The 18,913-nt window shown below is 37.4% G+C and overlaps 1 protein-coding gene across 1 annotated transcript in view; it reads right to left on the reverse strand.

Annotated features, from left to right (window-relative positions):
- LOC117418036 (phosphatidylcholine:ceramide cholinephosphotransferase 1-like) overlaps nucleotides 1-18,653 on the reverse strand; it is a 58,203-nt gene extending 39,550 nt beyond the window's left edge. The window contains exon 1 of the mRNA XM_034030556.3: nucleotides 18,363-18,653. The gene's annotated coding sequence lies outside the window, so the exon portion shown is untranslated. The remainder of the gene's footprint in view (nucleotides 1-18,362) is intronic.
- Nucleotides 18,654-18,913: the final 260 nt, after the last annotated feature.

The following is an 18,913-nucleotide window of genomic DNA, read 5'->3' on the forward strand; positions in this document are numbered from 1 at the left end:
AAAAATGTCTCCTTCCTCCAATATTACTCTCCCTAATCAACTACCTCATGCAAGTGGTTAAAAATGAAAGGGATTATGAAAGTGCCTTTTATGAGAGGTGGACCACTGTTGGAAATCTCTTGAGTAACACCAATTAGATAAAAACAAATTAAAACAAACATTAATATACTGGATGCTGGGCAATTTAAATGTATCCATTTCCTTATTTGCTAGGAAGGCATTTAATAAGTAACCTACTGTATCAGAGGCGATATGTAAATAAGGCATTTGAAAGAGGTACAGTAAAGCTGTTGTAGGTGTTATTGCAGAATGCACTCCAGGGAAATGCACACAAGAAGAGTGACAATCAAAAAGCACAATAAGGGTTATGTTAATCCTATAAAGCATGGGGTGAATCTGCAGCAAAGGGATCAGGGAAGCAAGTGTTGATTCAAACATGCAGTTCATGCAATAACCAGTGATTCTATTCACCACTTGTGCAGAGGAAAAGAATATGAATGGCAAGTAGGTTCATATACTGTAGTGGATTTCAGTAAGATAATCCAAGGGGTACAGTATGGTTAGCATATAAATACATGAAGAGGTATGGTGCTGCCTGTGCTTTGGCTAATAGAACTGTTTTGCAAATATAAAAAGATAATGGAGATTTCAAGTATCTGATACATGAATTTGTCAACATTACAGAAGCAGAGTTTAGCTTCCAACAACATGGGAAGCTAAGTAAACATACAAGTGTGTAACTAGAGATTATCATAATCGTACTGCAGTTTGGTAATAAACACGTCAAGGTTGAATAAGAGCAAGTGCACAGATAAATCTTACACCAAGGTGTGCAGTAGCGCTTCCCATAACAACTGGGTAGGAAAACAAGGTGCATTACAGAACTAAAGTATACAATACATTTTTAAAAGACAAAATTAAAATATTGAAAGGGAAGGCTTCACTTCTTGAATGACAGAAAATTCGTGTTAGTTTTACAACTGCTTCAACAGTTACTGTATGCGAGGTAAAACTTACAAGCGGTAAAGACACTTGCCAAATTGTTTGTCTGCTTGATTCATTTTACCTTATATTTAAATTCTCTACAGAATAGTACAGTACCTAATCTACACAGTGTGTTTTGAAATCAATGTATTTGGGAAGACAGAATTTGTGAAAACTTCATTTGGATACCAATGTCTTAAAGGTGTACAACCCGTTTTAAAACTCTTACTGTTTCTAGCTGTGCAGTTCAAATTTTTTATTATTGTTTTTCAAGGAAGAAAGCATTTCAGTATGTGTAGAGTAAGGGCTCTATGTATCTTTGTACTTTTGTATCTTTACTTTTCATAAGTTTTTGTGATTTTGTAGACCTACCCGTGATGTATTAAAGTCATTTTCACTGGCGTAACTTAGTTTCATCCCTGCTGCGGTAGTTACGACTGTTCATTTCAAACTACTTTCGAATGCAAATGTGCGAATCTCATTATAATAAATCGAAGTTTCGCTCTTACCCTCGATGTATTATAATTTTTTCTTGATTTACGACTTCAGTTTGCGCCTGTTATTTTATGCATGTCTCTCACTGGTGCAGATTCAACTAGCTGTTCGTATGTGAAACTTCTTGTTTAAACATTTACAGGCTTTTAGTTACTTTAAAATAAAGCACCTTAAAATATAAAATAAACATTTTTTTTAAAATTTATTAATAGTCCATATTAAATAACAATGGCAATAAATACATTTTGTTTTGGTTTCTTTTAGATTTTAAGGTGCTTTTATTTTAAACATTAATAATGGAAAGGAAACACGGAAACAAATCATTGCAGAGTTCTTAAATTAAACACAAACTGAAATCTTTTCTTCTCAGCAATTAATTATGTAGTGCATAGACAAATGAAATACAATGAAAAGTATTTACTTGCGTAGCCTACTGTACTTTTTTCCTTTACACAACTAAAATATACATAGACTCAAAAAAAAGTTTTCTGCGATATTCTTAAATTAAAGCACTGAAAGCATAGGGAAGCATGGTTAGGGTACAGACGAGTACAAACATGGTAAACCGGAGAATTACCGTTCAAATTGACCATGGTAAACTTCCATATATAGAAACAAGCTTAGTTTTATTTATGCTTTCTGTTTTTGGGGACCATTTCTTTCAGATCTATTTTGGTTTGTTTTCGCTGTGCCCAGGGTCTGCTCTACGTTTAACGCATCACATTCAGTTTGTCCTGTTTGTTTTTTATTTTCTGCTGCTTTCTTTTTTTGTAATCCTCCTAAGGTCATGCCATTTTTTTTAAATGTCTGTCGCTTACAGTGTCCCAGTGAATTTCTTTTGTTAGTTATTTCTTTCCATATTTCTTTTCTTTATGTTTTTTGGCCCTGGAAAGTGTTAAATAATATTTCTTGATTTTGTTTTTCCATTTCACTAACTAACAGGTCAATTTCATCTTTGTGGAAATTTGTTTTCCTTTTCTTTTTGGCCGTTGCCATAGTTGCATCACGGTCGGAGTTTGCAGAAGCCATAGCTCGATCTTATTATATTTGCCTACTACAGTACTTCCTTCTGTTCACTATAGCACTGATTTGCCAGAAGGAAGTTTAAATATTGACTGTAGAATATGGGTGCCTGTTTATATGGTTGCCTAGCAACCACTGCACTGGTACTGTTAGAGGGGTTTGTGGGAGGTATTTGGTACACATTTCCACTAGGGGCTCTAGGAGGTGTGGAACCTGTGTTCAGAGAATAAACAGACTTTACGTGCAAATCAAGACTGGTCTATTTTTTTTTTTTAACAAGCAACATTACATGGTGTCAGAGCTGGCAGAAAATGGCACAAGGACTTCGGAGCATTGACCGCTTGTGTTTGATGAAAATATCGCTGACAACTGCAAAAAGTTTGAAAAAGAATGGTGCATACATTGCTACACTGGTCTCTCGGAGAAGACGAAAAAAGTTCAAGCTTACACTTTTCCCAATTTGTCTGGCCCAGACGCGCTAGAGAAGTCGGAATCTTTCATTTTCATTGAGGGGGAGGATAAAGAAGATCCTGAGGTACTGTTAAAGAAATTCAAACAGATTTGTCTTCCTGTAAAAAACGAAATTATGGACAGACACACATTTAATACCACTAATCAGAAGCCAGATTAGTTGATCCAATCATATGTTTCCACACTAAAAATACTAACAAAGAAATGCAAATTCAGTGAGAGTGAAGTTCCCTATGTGGGCCACCTGCTGACTGATAAAGGTGTAAAGCCAGACCCAGAGAAAACCAAAGCAATCCGGCAGGTGTCGCCACCTGAAGACAAGCATGGACTGCAGCGTTTTCTTGGCATGACAAATTACCTGTCAATTTATCCCAGGCTACAGTAAAGTGACTGCACCTCTGTGTCAGCTCCTCCACCAGGATGCAGAATGGAGCTGGCAGGAACAACAAAGCAATGCCTTCACCAAGCTTACAGAACTACTCTCAAGCACACCTGTGCTACAATACTTTGATGTCCGGAAACATGTGGTGCTGTCAGCAGATGCATCCCAGCATGGGCTTGGGGTGGTGTGCATTCAAGATAGTAGGCCAGTAGTTTTTGCATCAAGAGCCTTAACCCTTTGCGGTCCTATGTCGGACTAGGTCCGACATAACATTATTTCCTTTCCGATCCGTTGTCGGATCCTGTCCAACATCATCAAAAAGACATCAAGCACAGGTCCCTAGTGGGGACTTTTCTCCAGAAAATGCCGAGAAAAGCTTTCAGTGGCCAAAAGAAGCCGAAAAAAATAAATGGAGGCGGATCTGAGCAATACGAATAGTCCCTTCACCACAGACATAACACGGACATAAACAAAAAAAAGATAGCTGCTTCTGCAAAATCGGACATTTGCCAAGCTTTTTAAGATGTTAAAATAATGACTTGGATAGCATTATTGAGGAGTTTGGTGATAAAATGAGTGATCAGGAGATGATTTATCAGTATGCACTACTATGAAGAGATATGTGATAAATTCAGCGAACAAGGAGTGGGGCAGGGCTGGAGATTATGTCCTGTTGATATGCAGTGCCTTTTAAACCTGTTTTACTGCGAATAAAATTACTTTTAAACAGCGTGTGTAAAATAAACAGCTTGTGTGAAAATAAAGGGTTAACAGACACTGAGACTTGATATGCTCAGATTGAGAAGGAACTTCTTGTCCTCGTCTTTGCATGTTAGAAATTCCACGATTTCATCTACGGCCGCCCTGCGACTGTTGAAACAGATCACCAGCTGCTCATCACAATTCTTAGAAAACCACTCCACACTGCTTCACCACGTCTGCAAAGAATGATGCTCAAATTACAACGCTACAACCTTGATATGATTTACAAACGTGGCAAGTAGCTGTATGTCGCCGATTCTCTCTCACGGGATAATTAGTCTACCACTGAGCGTGCTGAACATGAAGAGGAGTATGATGTCATGATGATCCGAATGCTGTCATCAAGGAGAACTGATGAGCTCAAAAATACAACACAGTCGGATGAACTGTGCAAAACGCTCTCCAGTATCATCATGAATGGCTGGCATGAGCCTAAGAAAGACCTCTCCTGTGATGTTTAATCCCACATTTCCTGCAAAATTATTACACTCAGCAGCTGCATCAAGGGCACCCAGGTGTTGAAGCAACAAAACGCAGGGCAAAAGAAACCATGTACTGGCCCTCAATTTATGGAGACATAGAGAGAGAGGTTTCCAACGCCCTCAAGCCTCACCAAATGAAGGAACTTATGCAACTACATGAGATTCCTTATCACTCACAGCTGCAGACATATTTGAATGGAATGGAAAAGAGCACTTGGTTCTAGTCTATTCGTTCTCGGGATGGTTTGAAATTGACTACTTACCAGACATGAAAAAGACAAGTGATCGGGAAACTTGAGGCATTTTGCTGTGCATGGGATTCCGCAATGGCGGATGACAGACAATGCCAGGCAGTTTACAAGCAGAGAATTCAGGGAATTTGCACACACGTGGGACTTTGAACATGTTACAAGTAGCCCTCTGTACCCGCAATCAAATGGTTTGGCAGAGCGGGCAGTGTGCTCAGCTAAACATCTCCTTGAAAAATGCCCCTCAAACCATTAGAATTAAAATATGTTTTGTTACTATGCTTGTGACATTGCCAATGTTACTACAGGTTCACACCTGTACACCTTCATAAAGCTATAGGTGCCAGTAATTCAGTTTTATTCTCCCTCATTTCAAAATGTACTCTTAATTCTGTTAAAATAGATTATTTTTAATTAAAATGAACTTCCAAGGTGTGGATGGTTTTGGGGTGCTGTTCAGCATGTTTTTTTGCAGTTATATTGTGTGTGTATGATTCATCCTGTTGTGTTTAAGCAGCAGCTGTTAACGGGTGCTGCTGGGTATCAAAATAAACTAAAGTAAATTAACATGCCTGTATCTCTGAGGGGATAACAGTTTTGTGTTCTGTGGTGATTAATGTCTTTCCATTGCTGAATTCTGCACATTTGAAGAGACATGAAAGCACAGTATCGCTGCCTGGTACAGTGTACTTCAGAAATGTACACTCAGAGGACTATTTGCATTTGCTCCTGAGTAATCAAAGAGGAATTTCAGATTCTCATATATTCCACTAATGAATGACAGTGGAAATGTTTCTATATTCAGCCTTGGGTAATCACAACCATACACCCTAATTAGAATAACTTTCCAAGAAATGAAACATGCTGCATTAACAATGTTTGTAAAAACAGCAACAGTTGTTGACCTGCAACTGATCTGCAACTCCTACTTTTAGAACGTCTGTATTTTTCATGCAATGAATAGATAACATAAATATTGGGAAAGTAAAACTAAACAGAAATTAAATCACTTATGTTGGGGTGGGAGTGTCTCTCAACAGTTCAAGATTTTCTCAGCTCAATAAATGCATGGCAGTCCACACAGGCCACTGCAACTAGGCAGGTCCTATAGCCTAACATTTGGTGACCTATATCTCTAATGTTTATATCTAAAAAGATTGCACCAGATATACCTCAAGGGAGCTTCCACATTTCTCAGTAACAAAGGAACAGCTCTTAATTCAGAATAAATAAATACAATAAGTGTCGAAACGTGTTTGTTTTTATAATCATGTTTTTAAATGAATAAAGAGATTTTTTTTCAAGACAATAAACGAGCAGGAGGTAAATAATTAATCCTTTTGAAGCAAGATGACAAGCGTTATCTTGCTTCAATTCTTACAACATGATAATATATTCTTACAACAGGATAAAAGCCAGTGAAATGCAATATTTAAGTTCAATGTGGGGGCAGGGTTCACACAATTAATATTTGACCAGTATGTTTATTGTTTTCCGCTAAATCACTGATATCTAAACTTCAAAGTGGTATTTATTCCAAATGTAAATGAAGACTTTGAGACATCATTACTAAGGCCCTCTGAAAATCGCTGATTTTTTTTTTTTTTTTTAATTCATGGCAGTGTCACGGGTAAACTGTTGTATTTCGCAGAATGTGCACAGAACTATTTTATAAATTATGTGTACAGATTATTTAATTATTTTTTTTTTTTAAACAGCAAATAGAGAGAATGCATGGACATCATCAAAAGCAATGTCAAAGTTATTCAAGCACTTTACAATAGCTTGTGAAACGGTGTTGCAATTAACAGCCTGTAGGTAAAGTGTATCTGCAAGGCCAGCTTTCAGTTCTACGTCAGATTCATGTTCACCATTTAGGCCTTGCAAAACAAATACAATGTGTAACACGTACTGATCTTGGGCATCAGTCGTCTCGTCAGTGACCACTGACAAGCAACTAGACTGTTTTACCAATTCCATAATCTCCTGCTTGTGATACTCAGCAACTTTAGGTAAGTATTAACGTCTCAGCTGGGCTGATGAAGGAATCGCTCCACCATTTGCTACACTCAGAATTAACGTAACTTTTGGTTGTCCAATTTTTCAAGAGGGATATTTGAGCAAACAAATGTTTCTGACAGGTCAAAATGTTATGTGTTTCGTCCTTCGCGGTTTTCAGTGAACTTTTGGAACATGGAAGTCACCGTTTTTTGTTTCTTTGCAAGTAAAGCAGTTGAGGTACTGCTCTGGATTTCCACTTTTCTCTTTCGCTGAATACTTGAATCTAAATGCCCGTCAACAGACAATTTTCAGTAGTGATCTACTGTAACGTTGCAGGACGTATAGAAGAGCTAAACTTCTGCTGGATACTGCTTTACGCGATCTGCTGCAGACACATTTTTAGAGACATCCATTTTCTTGTTTACAGCGTGTAGTATTTAAATTTCCCCCCCAGATTGCATATAGTCACATGACATAATGACTGCACAGCACTATGTGCATGGCAAATAGTACACACAGGAGAGCTCTACAGTTTCATTAATGCAATTTGTTTTTATGTATGAAATATAAAATTATGAAAATGTATTTTTATTTCTTAAGAATATTGAAAAAAAAAAATCACTGCATTGGGCTAAGTTCCCGATTTCTGTGCAGTCCGTGAAATCGTGATTTACAAAGGGCCTTAATCGTTACCAAATGAGAATGTGAATAAAGTGGCCAAACACTAAGAACTATTCACCAGCAGCCTAATTAAGGTATATTTTATTACCTTCAACCTAAATAACCTGTCCCTTAACCTGTCCTTTTACATCAAAATCAAAGAAGAACGAGAGTTAGCTGGCGGTAACAGGTGGCCTGGGTGTTAATTTTGATGGGAATTTTGACCCTTTTGAAACTAACAATTTATGTTCTGTTATCGACCTAATGATACAGCCACAAGAACCTGGAAAGATGCTCTGAATTAACATGGCCAACAGTTTTTGTTTTTCAGATTTTCAGGAAATGAGAGAACATAACATTCACATGGGTGGCTTACAGAGACCATCAATGGATTCAGAGCAGAGAAGTTGTGAACTACAGCCTGGTGCCCCAGGACTGTCTCAGAATCTAAAGTAATTCATCAATGCCTGAGATGTGCACTGCGGGAGCAGACAAAAGGGTCTTGAGAGGTTCAAGTTAATAAACGATTCTAACAGTTCAACTCAGGGCCATGTTGGAGATCCTATAACCTTCATAATGTGTATAGCTAGGCTGTGGATGTAGTAGTAAATATAGGACAATGGTTCACTGCAGAGCATTCAGAAATAATATAAATCCTCTTGACTTAATTCTGAATTTTTCTTCAAAAGTAGGATTGTGAGCAAAGCAGTAGCAGGTTTTAGCAAGACCCCCTTCAAACGTATTCAGGTTTAGAGCTCACAGCACAAACAAAAAAAGATTTCTCATAAAGCAGTCTAGAATGTACCTCTAGCAACTCTGCTATTCACCTCTAAGCATTAGTGTAAAACTGCATGATTTAAAGTACTATCTGTGTCTATTCCATCAAGACCGCCAATGAGATTAAAGACACAATATTTAAACAAATAGGCCTATCCATCACTGTGCAAGGCAACTGGTCACAGTTCAACAGCCATGAAAGCCTCGGAGAACAGTGAAAAAACTATTTTGCTGAAGACTTCTGTCTAGAAAATATCGTCTAGCCAATTGCTTGCTTGGCACAATATGTTATCACTCCTGCACAACAAAAAGTGAAGAAACATTCTCGCAGTACACTTACTCTACTACAGGAAACCAGTGCATTAGCCTGGCTGTAATCATTTGGAATCTGTCTTTATTATTTGTCCATATTCCATATTAAAACTGTCAGCACCACCCGCTACAGCACACACAATCACAATTGGATAGGCAGTTTGCTAGATCAATGTAAATCATTGATTATTGTAGGTATAGGCATTTTACTGATGGGGATCCACAGTTGCTATACATCAATATACTCAGCATATTTCCTGCTGTTTTAAAAAAAAAATATGTTCAAGAAGACCTTCATTAGCGTTCGCAAAACACAGCATTTAATTCCAAAAAACAAAATGTTTACAAGTATTTGTGAACCAAAACAAAGCATACAGCATGTAAAGACTAGTCTGAGTAGTTTGTATCAATAATATGATTAAAAAGAATGTGGCATTGACTTTAGGTCCCAGGTTAAAGTGGAGGGTGCAGTTACATTACTCCCGAGGAGTTTCCATTACACTAAAAGTGTGAAGTTGCCAACTTAAATGGTTTATGAGATATTAGCAGTAGAAGGTGCGGCAACAACACACACAGTACACACTAGAAGGATATCAATTCACCAGTGCAAGCTTTATTCTATGACCTTATATCAAATAAAAAAGGCCCCATTTATCAGAATAAACCTACATACACTGCTAATATGTATTCCTACCTTATAGCCGCCCACACAATGACCCATTATGAAATTACAATGTAATTTCAACCAAAACAAAAAGACGTGTGATTACACTGGATGGCTTATAGTACCTGAGACTTGACAATACACACTGACACAAAGCTACTGGTTGTTCACAGCTAAATAAATACCTTTATTGTTAATTGGAGTCACCTTTAATATTTCAAAGTTAATGTGTTGGAAGGGGCATGTTTGTTAACACCTACCTTCAAAATAATCGTTTACCTGGAAATATGAACGGACCGGTTCATTTTTTATTTCACAGATAAAGTACGTAAGGGTCTCTTAATTAGTCTCTGATGAGAACACAGCCTTTTAGCTAACTGGACTCAAACACCTGCAGCCCTCACATCAACCTGTATCCAGATCATGCAATTAAGTGTGTCTAGTGGGGTTATACAGTTGGATGCTGTCAAAAAGCAGAGATTAATTCAGTAAATGGAACACAGAAATCATGCATTTAATTCCTATGTTTAGCATGGTTAATGGCTCTGTTCAGACCATGTACATATACTGTATTTACATTTGTTGCAACACAAGATACAATTAGACACTTTCTAAACGACTAACCATTTCCTAACCGTTTTTTTGTTTTTAAATAAACAATTACACATGCCCTTCACTGCCTCACTCCACCTACTGTGTGTGTTACAGATATATGTGCTAATAAAGACTTTTGATTTCCAATTGGCTGCAAACCATGTCATATGGCGGTTTGTTTACTACATACAATTACCGTTCTGTGGAGCCTACTTCATCAAAAAGGGATCACCTTTCAAAATTATGTTTCTGATACTTTATGATGACATTTTACATGAGATTACATTTGCAACATAGGCTTATAACTCAGAGTAACAACCTTCAAAAGTAAAAATATAATTTTAAACCATATACTCTACAGTACAGACACTCCACCTTTGTACTAGAATAAAACACATACAGTACTTAAAACCACTAAGTCACCTTATCAGAAACAGGGGCTACAGGATGAACTGTACAAAATAAACAGTTTAAAAAGGCCCCTTAAAAGTACTTCCTACTTCTAAAGCTTAGAAAGTTTACAACAGCACAGGTCTCACACTTTTATATGAATTATATTTTGTCTGTGGGTAATCTATACCTAAAAATATTTTATTCAGTGATACTGTGGTCTGTGGGAAGAGGTGAGGCATGTGTGTATGTGAGTGTGTGGCAGGGCTGTCAGGTTTCACTTCACTTCACTTCACTTCACTTCACTTCACTTCACTGCCCAACCCCACCCGTTGTTATCATTGGTTTAAGGAAAAGCTGTTGTTCATCCCCTTTGAACACAGGATACTACACTTGAATATCAAGGTTGCACTTTTTCAGAGTTTATGCAAATCTAATTCCTGTGAATGGAAACAACGCATACAAAAACAAAGAGGAGAATATACTCCAACTGCTTAGGAAATGTTTATGTAAATGTACTCAAGACATATTGTTAGGAGGGTGGTCAATGTTATCACAGCAAATGTAAGGATGTACAGTAGTATCAAATAAGTCAACTTATAACTTAAATAAGATTCAAATTACAGCTGAAGTTTGTGGAATCAATTCTTAACAAATACATAATAGTTACCTGCTAGGTAAAACAACTTACAGTAATGTGTTAATAATGTATATGCTATGCAGTAAACATATATAGCATTTTGCTCTACTGAGTGTGACAAATACATTTGGTTTTGAATCTTACCTGCCTCTCCCAGTGCAGCTGAATTCTCTTCCAAACTGTACAAATGCAAAATTATGTTTCTTCAGTGCACAGGATCGACAAACGTAATTCATTACTGTTTTTTTTTTTGTTTTTTTTTTTTTTTAATTTAGTCGTCGCCAATTATTTTTACCCCGGTTTTCACCCCAATTTAGTATGACCAATTATTATCCGTATCCTCGGCTCACCGCTAGCAACCCCCCCGCCGACTCGGGAAACGGAGGCTGGAACACGCGTCATCCGAAACGTGCTACTGCCAAGCCGTCATTTTTCGCACTGCAGATCCACAGCAATGCCACCAGACCTATAGTGCCGGAGGACAACACAGATCTGGCGGCTCCACTGCAGAACCACAGGCGCCCTATCGGCCACAGGGGTCGCTGATGCGCGGTGAGCCGTGGATTCCCCTTTCAACCTAAGCCCTCCCTAACCGGGCAGCACTCAGCCAATTGTGCGCTGCCGCCTAGGAACTCCTGGTCACGGTCGGCTGTGACATAGCTTGGATTCGAATATGCAATCTCCAGGCTATAGAGAACATCCTGCACTCTGCGCGGAGCGCCTTTACTGGATGCGCCACTCGGGAGCCCCCAATTCATTACTGTTAAGCACAGCTCCAAACTGTCTTAACACCAGCCCCCTTTGTACTTAGTCAATGACACACAACGGAATGGGGAATAAATGGTGTTGTTTGGTGCCAGGGTTTCTGTCTCACTCATCCACAGCCAAAGTCGGCTGGCACCAGCCCTTCACAAGACACATTTGTCTCTCGGTGAACAGTTTTTGGAGTATACAAGGATGTAACAAAACAGCACATTTCAACAAAATTTCAAGTCTTTTTTATATTATTGCTGTCTTTTTGGTTCAGCATTTGCAAATATTTCAAAAGCAACACAACAGATAAACCTCTGAATTACGTTTGCTATATGGTCGTATTGTAGCTAGACCATTTGAGTGAGTCTGAACAACACATGATGTGATTAGGTACCAGGAACATTTGAAATACTCACAGAACAATATATGGTATGAAACTTACGGTAGCTCTTGAGGCCATCGAAAAAAGAAAAAAGAATCTTTGCTAGATAAAGGATGTCAGGAAAACAGAAGTAATCATTTCAGTTTTCTCGAGATCCTGAAATAATTTACCTTGTGATCTCGACATAATGAACTGTCGTAGTACAGGTAGAGCATACCAGTGTGAAAGGGGCTTAAGTTTGTTTTTAGAAATGTTGGATTCCCAGAAATCTAAGGAACATTAAAAGGAAACCTAGAATTCCCTGTAGTGGAGATCATAGCTGAGGCATGTAGTGGGTTCCCCTCCAGCAGCCAATAAAGTTGGACACGTTCTGAAGTGTTTGACTGTGGAGCTAGCTCTGTAGTTGAATGGCAAGATGTCTCTGGACTGTGTGTGTTATTTTTTCATGGTGCATGACCGTACACTGCTGCAGACAGACTTCCTTTCCTTTCCTCCAGGTCAACTCAACCCCTCACTGGCACCCCTTCCTGTTGCATCCTTCTACAAACATATGCCTGCCTGAACTGATTAATAAACCACTTAAAAAAACAAATAACCTCCTCATCGTGTTTTTCAATTTGGCACAAATCATGGGTTGGGATAGCTCAGCAAGTCAAACACTACCCCTCGCTAACCCCATGGCTTTGCTTATTGTTTGCTCTAGTACATGTTTTGAGCACATGTATTGCAGTCTTATTATTCATGCCAGCCTTAATCACATACAGTATTTCATTAAAATTTCCACAACTTATTATAATCAGTGTATATAAACATATTGTTCAAAAGCATAAACTAACAGCAAAAATAGTACAACAGTACAACTGATAAAGTTGTGTACAGTCAGCACTCGGATATCCGTTACCCAGATACACATCAGTCGCGTTTTACTGCCCTTGTATTTAGAAAAAAATCAATCCCCATTATATATATATGCAACAAATGAATTGACTTACCCGTCACACGCGATTTCCGACTCCGTCACCAGTTTTCTGATACAAAACCCATCTCTTCAATGTTACAATGTACTTGTTTATCTGTCACAGCCGGCGTTTCTTTTCTCACATGCCAAATCAGTCTTTACTGTGCAGTTGCACAGCGCTTCCTCCAATTTCACATGACGAAAATTCAGCAAAAACAAAGTGAACGAGACAAGCTACAGTAATGTAAAAGTTAATCATTAAACAGTTTTAGATACCGTGATGCATTTTTTAAAAATCTGTGATCTTTACTTGCTTTTGTGTATTTTTATTTGCAAGTGAACTGTGACATTATGTCCTTATCGAGCACTATATTCTGCAATTTTGAATACTGGCTTTGGATACTGTTAATTCTGGAAATGATGCCTTTTACATTTTACGCAGTTCTGTCCATGGGTAACACTTTGATTTCATTTTGCTGTTGGTCGTTAATGGGGTATTTTACATACTGCTACAATACGTACCATATTTAAAAAGTATGTACTGTATTCCACATGTTGTCTGTCTCGGCAAGTGATATTTGCTTAATCATATCGTTCTGAATTAAAATACTTCTGTTGAAAATATAGTACTGTACCAACAAAACCAACTACAGTACATCTAAATGTAAGCCTTAAATGTAAAACACAGTCCTATCAGCTCTGTATTTTTGACATTGTATATTTTTTGTGTTCCCTGAAAAAACGGACAAGGGTTGGAAGGGGCCAAAATAAAATAATTAGGTATGCGTCACATCACTGAAGTCAAAGTTTTATAGGGTCAGATATGTGAGTGCTGACTGTATCACATAGGTATAGGATGCCAGGCGCTGTTTGAGATAAACCAAAGACACAGTATCAGGGATGGAAATAAGGCTCTTATTTTGCAGAGCAGTTTGATTAATTCCTGGTTTTATTAAGACACACCTGCGCTTGTTACACACGGTGGCTCTATAAGCTTGTATTAAAACCTAGAATGGGTGAAAATGCTATGCAATAGAGGTTGTATTTCCATCCCTAAAGTATTATTACTAGTAAAGCTAAGAATGGTAGTGAGGTACACTATATGCAAGTTTAAGATTAAGAAGAACTAAATAGGCTGTTAAGTATGCTAATAACGCTCTCATGAGTATATAATGAAGCAGAAGTAGTTGTGATGGCTCACCACTGTAGCCCCTTTTCAGAATTAAAAAAATAATAATAATAAAACAGCTAAAAAAAGATGTCCATAATCACATACAACCATGTTCTACAGTTACAATGTTTGCAGTGATTCTGAACTCAATTTACAGAGAATTTGTTGGATACATCTGTTGGTACAAAGGACCTACTTTGCACAGATAGGTAGACTTGTTTCCTGGTAAAATAATTATTTTTGACCATGTGTTATCTTGTTTACATTACAACAAACCAGATGTGTGTGATACAGTAAGTAAACCAGGTGACTGTGTTTTGGATCATATGTGCTTTCTAAAAAAGAATGGATGGCAACTGTTGTTACACAATTAATTGCTTTGCTGTTCTCTGATACGCCTATGATGAACCTCCGGTTTCCCCGAGATTTGATAAATGAACAGTTCTAGCATTTTGGTTGTCGACAATTATCAATTTCAGAATGGTGGCTCAAAACTGAAGGTTTCATTCAAAGCAATCATTCAAAATCCAGATATGCAAATACACTCAGGCTGGTAGGTCAGTCTTAAAATAACTAGTCCCTGCAGCTTTTATTAATTTGCAAAATAGTTTGCATGACTAACTAGAACAGTGAGTTCACAGACACAGCTACTGTACATAGATGGGTATTATAAACATAGCCTGCTATTCATCCTGTAAATTATATTAGACTGTTTGCTAAAATAAACAGCACTGGAATTTCTGAGCTTTCTATTGACATCATGGCGGTTGTGCAGAATGTCATTCCTTTTCATTAGATTAGACCCCAGAGTCAGCTGAATTTAGGTTTATGACTGACTTAAAGAAACTGTAACGAGCTAATCTGACTCTCTCAAAAAATACAACTTAAATTTACTGCATCTGAAGATTTATATAACTTTTTTTTTTTAAACTTAGATGTGACAATACAACAAAAATAAACAACGCAATACATTTCACATGAATGTATTGTAAATTACTGTAATTGTGTCTGCATACTTACTAGCAAGGAAACATGCATTAAAATACAATAATACTCACATACCGCTAGAAATGGCAGTGTGCACTATTTTAGGAAGACATTCAAACTTCTTTGAAAGCCCAATTCTCTACTCTCATATCACGCTAACCTACAAAATTATTATAGCACCAGAAGACACTTGTACTGTAATTGAGTTCTTCAGCGGAAACCAGGAAGCAACATAATCTATTTTTTAAAAAGCAATGAAAAACTAGATATATAAAGTAGATATAAAGTAGATATTTTTTTGCAGCCCAATGCAGCTAAATGTTTACATTTTAATCACATGCAGAAATGGTTCTGGGTTATCTGTGCCTATCCTTATGCATAGAGTACTGTATTTAGCGTCAGTCTTTCTGAATATTGGTAGTTTGCTAAATAACGTGTGAGCTAAAATGAGGCTGTGCATGAGTTTCCAATTAGCCAGAATCCAACCCATGTCAAGTTATCTTCCCAAGTGACTACAGAATCTGCATCCTGGAAAAAATCCAGAATACCATTGAAAGTAATGCCCTGAAAGAGGATTCACAGAACCTATTGTAGAAGCCTGAAAATGGAGGCTCCCTCTCTTCTGAAGAGTTTGCAGGCTGGTTTTCAATAGTATCACCAGGAGCTAAGATCTCAGATTGATGTGCTTTCAGAAACAATGCCATTTAAAACATTTCTTCCTAATTGATACTTGTTCGATAATGAGATTCAATTGATTGTTAATTTGGTAATTGGATTATACCCGTCTGTCAGTCATGGCAGTGACACAGAGAGGTGGGAGAGAGGGTGTGTGGGCTTTCCCTCTCTCTGAGTGGATTTTCTGGCCCTATAAAATAACGTTCTGTTGTTCCCTCAGCTCTGCCCCTTAAAGACGAACTAACAAACTAGTGGAAGCTCTGTTCCAGGACGGAGAACAGCCAGGAAAAGAAAAACAAAAGAACCCAAAGAAAAGAAAAAAAAAATATCGATAGCAGGGAAACCTTGGGCAGACCCCATAAGTATATAGCAAGCAGGCTGAGGGAATGGTCAGGTGTAGGACGGGGACCTGAGCCGAGTGCAGCACCTTTTCTTTGTAGTTTTGATTACTGCGTTTTATGTTCTCTTTTTGATTTTGCCTTTTGTTACTATTATTTGAGAGTACTTGCAAGTGCGCCAGCGGGTCTATTTACCTGTGGTCCTGTCTACCATTGCTGGTATTCAGGCCACAGACAACAGCGCCCTCTGCAGGCTAAACTAAGAAAAAAAACAACAGTGATAAATAAAACTGGGCACCTGTGCGGTGTTGTCAAATACACTTCTGTCTCCCGTGTCAGTGAATACCACACCCTTCCACACTATAATTAACTAATTGTTGAAATGATTGTTGCATAACAAAATTTTATTCACTTTTCTGTTGAATTGTTCTGACTGCATTTTTTTCACTGACAAATCACCAGTTTTTTTGTGGATTTGTTAATCAACAATATATCAGCCCCACACTTCAAGGCCACACAGCCACCTTTAGTTCGAAGATTCGTAGAACTAATCAATCAAAAGATCAAAGGGTGATGTCACAGAAATGTTTTAATTTACACCTAGTATGTAAAAGGATGAACTGGAATTCCATATTGTACCAGGCTAGAAAATTGCATTGTACAGTGTAATAGCAAGACACACCTTCAGGTGCTTGTGCTAATACTTACGCAAAACACTCCACCTGCGTACCATAACCTAAACCGATGCAAGTTTTTAACTTAAAAAAGTCTGTCACATCAGTTAAATTACTCTGTGTAGACCTAATATCAAATGTAATAATGATGCTAAACTGACTGACTGAAACAGCCAAAATGCATTGAAAGAAAATAAAGTATTGAAAGAAAATAAAATGTTAGTTTAAGTCCCAAACCATTATGAAGCTGTAAAACAAGCAAAAGGGATCTGGAATAGATACTTCTGTGCGCAGGTCCATTATTTTTTTATTAAGATTAACTTCTTTTACCATGCATGTATTGAAATTAGCTTTGTTTGTCCGATTACTTTGTTATTATTATTTATTTCTTAGCAGACGCCCTTATCCAGGGCGACTTACAATTGTTACAAGATATCAAATAATTTGTACCCTTTTTTTTTTTTTTTTTTTTTTTTTTTTACATACAATTACCCATTTATACAGTTGGGTTTTTATTGGAGCAATCTAGGTAATGTACCTTGCTCAAGGATCCAGCAGCAGTGTCCCCTACCTGGGATTGAACCCACGACCCTCCGGTCAAGAGTCCAGAGCCCTAAACACTACTCCACACTGCTGCCCCTGGCAGTACAGTATGGATAGAGTAATCTAGTACTGTACTTGTGTATCGCTTCTCCTGTAAGGCTTTTTAGGGCCTGCAACAGATTGCAATAAATGTACTACAAAGGCATAAAATACGCTTAACCCAAAATGCATAATTAACCGTATCGTGCAGTTTTAAAATCTCAATACCACTACTGTTAATAAACCACTTTTTAACGTGAAGAAACTGTTGCTTTTCGTGAGAAGAAAAAGGCCAGGTTTAACGCAATGAGAGAAATACAATATCTATCTATGTCCAGCCATGTCAAATCAATGTTTTCATTTATTACGTACCTGTTAATTATTTTTTAAAAAAATGTTTTATAACTCACTTCCATTGCTACACAAATACACATTGTGTGAGTGTTTTGGTATTTATCGGTTTGCCTACTTGTAAAGGAAACTCTAACGTTATTAATAATGCACTTTGTGTGAAACTGTTTTTATCGATCATTTAACATGTAAACAATATATTGTAATCTGGTTAATGTAAAAGGATCAATGTCTTAACAAATCAAATTAAAACATTAGGCTTTGCTAACACATACATTGCGCAACGTTCTAAAATTATTTATTTTTTTAAAAAAGAAACTGTCACTAAAAACACCAAAACGTGCTTGCAACAAAAAAAACAACCAATATCTTTCTATAGTATTAGTAGAGTAAGTTGTTATCTACAATAAACTGAGCATGTTTGTATTCTTTCCCTGTGGATATAAGTCTAGTCAGTAACCAACATAAACAACTGTACAAAAAAAAAAAAAAAACTTCACAATCCGTATTTACAACTAAAAAAAATACTAAATCTCATAAAATTCCGTATTATATTTGTTGTTAATAACAATAATAATACAATAAGTTAAGCTTATCTTTACTCACCTTTCCTACTTCGTATTACAACATAACATGTCCACAACAAACGCAGTCGACTACGACTGCAGCGCCTTCTTGTTTGTCTCCCTTAAGCCAGCCCACAAAGTAACCCGGACATTCACAGAATTATGTTTATTCCCAGTTTGTTGTCAAGCATGTTAATGTATACCAGTAATACTCCCTTTGGCAGAGTAACCACAGGCGGATTCATTTGAGAATAATGCTGTAGTACAGTGCGTTAGGGGTTCCCTCCGAGCCCCACAATACACAGCGAACCTTACGCAAACACAGAGGAGGGGGCAGATTCTGTAACAGAACGTAAACTTATTTTACGTAATTTATGAGACAGACTGTGTTGGTACAATTCATACATATTAGCCATCACTGTGTAATGGCACAATTGAGAATGTTTTTGGGTACTGTGTGAAGTTTTTATAACTGCAATTCTTTAAATAATCTGCAAAAAGAGGTGTGTCGCATGCCTAAACATTGATGGGTTAACCACGGGATGTTTTACGTATTATTTGGCAAGTTGGTATCTTTTGAGAGCGTGACAT

This window comes from Acipenser ruthenus, chromosome 13 (assembly GCF_902713425.1).
Source record: "Acipenser ruthenus chromosome 13, fAciRut3.2 maternal haplotype, whole genome shotgun sequence".
Lineage (NCBI taxonomy): Eukaryota > Metazoa > Chordata > Actinopteri > Acipenseriformes > Acipenseridae > Acipenser > Acipenser ruthenus.